The sequence below is a fragment of the Triticum urartu genome, chromosome 3A (genome assembly GCF_056163025.1).
Source record: "Triticum urartu cultivar PI428250 chromosome 3A, HENAU_Tu73, whole genome shotgun sequence".
Taxonomy (NCBI): domain Eukaryota; kingdom Viridiplantae; phylum Streptophyta; class Magnoliopsida; order Poales; family Poaceae; genus Triticum; species Triticum urartu.
In genome coordinates, this window is record NC_141875.1 from 308282929 (window position 1) to 308288928 (window position 6000).

Below are 6000 nucleotides of genomic sequence, written 5' to 3' on the forward strand. Positions count from 1 at the left end.
AGTTCTCTATCCATCCATGTCTTTTTTTGCAATTATGGAGCACCCTAGCTTGAGACAATCGAGCTCTACTTTTGCTACTTTGTGAATCTGGGCAGATTGTCAACTTGTTTGCAATTTTGCCGATGATGTTGTAGTTGATCCGTGCATGCTATGCCATTGTTCTTGCCATGTCTAGCTTGCATTTTGTGTATTCTTGATGGATGTATTCTTAGCTTTCCATTACTTGCACCGTAGTGAGTGCATCGAGCTCGTTAACATGCCTATTTGAGTTATGTTCAGCATGTGCCAGTTTTCACTAAGTCTGAAAACTGATTATGTTTTTGCGATGTTCACATGCTTGTTAGTATATTTTCTGATCCCATTTGGCTCAAGGTCACTAAGGGACTTTTGTTAAGCTTTTTGAGTAGCTTCATGCAATGTCTTACTTTGCCATGTTCAGGTCCTGTAGCATGTAGTTTCGTTGCTCCGAAGAGTGCTACTTGATCTGAAATTTCAGACAAGTGTTAATTTCACTAAGTCTGAGATCTGTTTGCCATATGCAGTTTTGCCATGCTTGTTTGAACCTGTTAATGGATGAATTGGCCGTAGCTCAGTGCTATACTTTTGTTAAGCATCTTGAATGCATCCCTGCCATGTATTTTGATGCCATGTTTGAGTGCTGTAGCATGTTCATCTCATTGCATTTAGATGACTACTTGCTGTAAATCGCAGACCGGTGTCATATTTGAATCGCTTGCCATTTCCAAACCGTAACTCCGATTCCGGCGTTCTTTATATCGTTTTCAAGTGATTTCATCTCATATTTCCAGTGGCACACTTGGATTTCCAAGTTGAGGCCAGGTTCATGCTTTTCCTGCCACATCTTGCATATGCATCCCGCTTCGCATCCCGCATAGCATATCATCATTGCATCATATTGTCTGATCCCTACACGTGGTTGATTGTGTTCTGTTTGTTTGTTTGCCTTGTTTGGGTAGATCCGGGAGATGAGTTCGCTAATGAGGATCCCGTTGAGTTTGCTTTCGAGGATCCAGTCAACTCTGACAACTTTGTAGGCAAGATGATCATGCCCTCGAAATCACTACTATCTTTGCTATGCTAGATTGCTCGCTCTTTTGCTATGCCAATGCTACGATGCCTACCATTTGCTTTCAAGCCTCCCAAATTGCCATGCCAAACCTCTAACCCACCATGTCCTAGAAAACCGTTGATTGGCTATGTTACCGCTTTGCTCAGCCCCTCTTATAGCGTTGCTAGTTGCAGGTGAAGATCGGAGGCTGTTCCTTGTTGGAACATTTATTTACTTGTTGGGATATCATTATATTGCCATGTTATCTTAATCCATCTATATACTTGGTAAAGGGTGGAAGGCTCGGCCTCTCGCCTAGTGTTTTGTTCCACTCTTGCCGCCCTAGTTTCCGTCATATCGGTGTTATGTTCCCGGATTTTGCGTTCCTTACGCGGTTGGGTTATAATGGGAACCCCTTGATAGTTCGCCTTGATTAAAGCTTTTCCAGCAATGCCCAACCTTGGTTTTACCATTTGCCACCTAGCCTCTTTTTCCCTTGGGTTTCCGGAGCCCGAGGGTCATCTTATTTTAGCCCCCCCGGGCCAGTACTCCTCTGAGTGTTGGTCCGAACTAGAGTCCTGTGCAGCGCCCCCTCGGGGAAACTCGAGGTTTGGTTTTAGTTGTATGGAGAGCTCATCTGAGTGTGCCCTGAGAACGAGATATGTGCAGCTCCTATCGGGATTTGTCGGCACATTCGGGCGGTGTTGTTGGTCTTGTTTTAACCTGTCGAAGTGTCTTGAAGAACCGAGGTACCGAGTCTGATCGGAACGTCTCGGGAGGAGGTCTATTCCTTCGTTGACCGTGAGAGCTTGTCATGGGCTAAGTTGGGACTCCCTTGCAGGGATGTGAACTTTCGAAAGCCGTGCCCGCGGTTATGGGCAGATGGGAATTTGTTAATGTCCGGTTGTAGATAACTTGAACCTTAACTTAATTAAAATGAATCAACCGAGTGTGTTACCGTGATGGCCTCTTCTCGGCGGAGTCCGGGAAGTGGACACGGTGTTGGAGTAATGTTTGCACAGGATGTTCTCTAGATTACTCGCTCGCGCTTTGCCTCCTCTTCTCGCTCTCTTTTGCGAATAGGTTAGCCACCTCATATGCTAGTCGCTTGCTGCAGCTCCACATATTTTTACCTTACCCTACCTATTAAGCTTAAATAGTCTTGATCGCGAGGGTGCGAGATTGCTGAGTCCCTGCGGCTCACAGATTACTATTACACCAGATGCAGGTCCAGATGATTCCGCTCCAGGTGACGCACTCGAGCTCAAGTGGGAGTTCGACGAGGACTCTCAGCGTTACTATGTTTCTTTTCCTGATGATCAGTAGTGGTGCCCTGTTGGGGGTGATCGGGACCATGTCGCTTGTTGGGTTGTCTTTTATTTTGGCACCGTAGTCGGGCCATGAGTGTTTGGATGATGTTTGTTATTTATGTACTTGATTGACGTGGCAAGTGTAAGCCAACTATGTTATCCCTTTTCATTATCTATATTACATGGGATGTTTGTGATGATTGCCTGACTTGCGACATATGCCTTCAATGCGATTATGCCTCTAAGTCGTGCCTCGACACGTGGGAGATATAGTCGCATCGAGGGTGTTACAAGTGGGCTGGGGAGGCGCTGGGCTTGGAGATCGGAACAAGGCCGGCTGGATCCATGCGACGAGAAGTCAACGTGGGCACGACAGCGTGCACTCGTTCTCAGCTCGGAGGAGGACGAGGCAGAAGGCAGGGGTGATGCAGGGGAAGCAGAGGCACGGCGGTCTCGAGCGGCAGCGGGCTCCAGGGAAGGCCGGCGAGGGACTTGGCGTGACGCGGAAGGAGATCCGGCGAGCAGGCCTCGGCGGGGAGCGGCCAGAACGGGACTGGGGCGACGGCGGGGCGAGAAACGCAGGGGCCACGGGGCGGCTGCGCGCCTGCTGGAGCGAAACGATGGGCGCGGGCGCGCGTGGAGAGGCTCGGGGTGGCCCTTCTAGTGGTAGCCGACGGTGGAGACGGGGTGGTCTGGGGAAAACGATGAGGATCTGGGAAGATGGATGGCTGCGCGTGGGTTGGTTCGGGTGGGATCCCGAGGGCGATGCTGCTGGCAGCAGCGCGAGGGACAAACTGCCTAGAATTTAGGGTTTGCCCAAAATAGGCTAGTGGTTGATCTATAAATAGCAAAAGGGCTAAGTTTAGGGGCATTTGGTCCCTCCAATCTTAATCGGACGACTCGGATAAATAGGCTAGGGAGATCAAATAATAAAATGGAGATGTTTTATAAATGTTTGGGGATGATCTGGACCCAACAGTGACGACTGTCCGGGTTGGGTTCGGGACAACTTTCGGACGCGCACTCGAGGGGTTCGATGCACTGTGCAAGGAGGGGTTTTGGGGCCTCATGGTTGGTAGCGGACCGTGTAGATGGTCTAGGGAGGAAAGAGAGGGAAAGCCCGGCACATGTTTTCGGATACCGGAAATGTCCGACGTATGACCGGCTATACTGCCGCTATAGTTATACGTTGGGGCGTCAAACGGGCTCCGAAAGCGATGAAACTTGACAGGCGGCCTATCTACACTAAAGCAACACCGCGTGCCAACTCTCATCCCATTCCGAAAACATTTTCCGGCCACTTATAAAATACTATTTCGGACATGTCGCGGGCGCGTGCAAGTGTGTCTGGGCTCAGAACAGGCAACAGAAAGAACTGGGAACCCGGACGAATGCAAGTTTTGAAAAACATGATGATGCAATGCACATGATGACATGGCAAGACGCAATACGTAAGCAACTGACATGACAAAGACAGCGAATAACTGGAATACACCTGGCGCATCGGTCTCGGGGCGTCACAGGACCCGTAAGCGGTCTTGGTCTGGTCGTTGGACACAAACGAAGTACACAAAGTTGCAATGGCTAACTTTTAACTAAACAAATTCCCCAGGAAAAAGATACTAGATGGATCTACTTATATAGGAGCAAGGGGTGGCGGCCAAGGAGGTGGAAGGACGTCCCAAGGCAGCCTAAAACCAACCCTAGGTCATACAAGGCTCATGGGCCCAAGTGGAGGTGATGCAACACCTTTGAACTTGTTTTTTTTACTCTGATTCTTATGCAACGTCAGATTGTTTCATCGATATCTCAACGCTCCGGATGAATTTGAAGGTGAATCCAATTGGGTTGGAAAGAGCATGAAATCTACTTTCCAAAAAAAAAGAATCACCAAATTCGGAGTCCGTATGAAAAACTTGTTGGCTTTTTGAGTCAGGTATGTCTGTGCAGTGCGAATCTGAATCCAAAACGTGAGAGACTTGGACTCTATCTTCTCTTGGCCCAAAAGTGACGTGAGAGGACTTTTTGAACAGAACCTAAACTTCTCTTTTTCCCTTATCTTCATATGTGGATTGTACAAATGTCCCATACACCTGCAATTAGACAAAACACAAAAGTGTGCGAAGTATTTTTGTTCTGGATAACATAAATAGATTACTGAATAGTTTGCACTAGAAATCACCTGACAAATATGCATGTATGCAATATTTTTGGTCGTACCCAAGGTAGTCATCTCCTCATCATCCTCCCCTTCTTGAAAACAAAACCGTCCTCGGCGTTGCTTAATCTAAAATGTGGCTAACAAAAGAGACAAGGTGTACATGTTGTATATGTATATGTCATCCATTTTTACTTCCCTTGATTTTTGCACATATGACACATGTATACATGAGTAACTTTCATAGTTCATAAAATCTAAAGCCAAAATATTATCATAAGTAGAAGGCATGAAAATATTGCAACTCAGTTTACACACATAAGTGAAGCTCTTATTCATATCAAAAGATTGACAATATTCATCATTAAACCATCCCAACATTGGTGAATAAATCTTACTTGCATCAAATTTACATGCTACAACATGCTTAAATAAGCAAACATGCAATAAGTCATTGGACACAGAATCATCACCAAGATTAGACGCCATATCAAAATGATTAAACATTGGTTCTTTTGCATCTATAGTTAATTCAATGGGTGCACTCAAAATTGTTGGTATTTTAGTTGTTTGATCACATGGCAAAGTCAAATTATCAACATAGTCCTCTAAAATAGGTGGTACGATCAAAGTAGTGGGTAGCTCATCAAATGGTGCATTCAAGTTAACAAGGCATTCATCATTCTCTTGTAGAGATGAAACATCAGTACCTTTGTCATTACCTCTTATGATTAACTCAGATGATGTAGCGACTCTCGGGGGCGATGTGTCACATGCTGGAGGTGATGTAGTCCTCACAACAACAGATGTGGTTGTCATAGTACGCCTAGTAGTTGAAGGAACAATCATATCAACTCTTGGAATGTGCACCGTGCGCTTGTTCTCCTCGTGGGCAACACGTCGCTTTATTTTCTGTTCAGCTTTGCAAGCAAGACGAAACAAATGGTCCATAGGATAACACTCTTCATGAATTAATATATCTCTTTAATATCACAGTTTAATCCTCCCCAAAATCTATCCATAAAATAATCTTCACTTTCTTCTAAAGGGGAATGCAACAAGGTAGTTTGTAAATCATCATATTATTTTGTTACAGTGTCACTACCTTGTTTTAAATGTTGCAACTTCTTAATCATGTCGCGAGTATAATAAGCGGGAACGAAAGTATGTCGCATGGCAAGTTTCAAATCATCCCAAGTTGTAGGTATATAATCAGGCTGTAACCGACAATATCCACTCCACCAAACCAAAGCATAACCAGTGAAAGAACTAACCGCAACCTTAACCTTTTTATGTTCATCAAAATTATGGGAAGCAAATATTTTTTTATGGTAAACTCCCATTCAATATATAAAGCAGGTCTAAAACGGCCATTAAATGGTGGTATAGATACATTAACCTGGTCATGTGCATTTGGATGTTTGTGCACCTCTTATGACAGTTGTGGTATTTGCAAAGGTGGT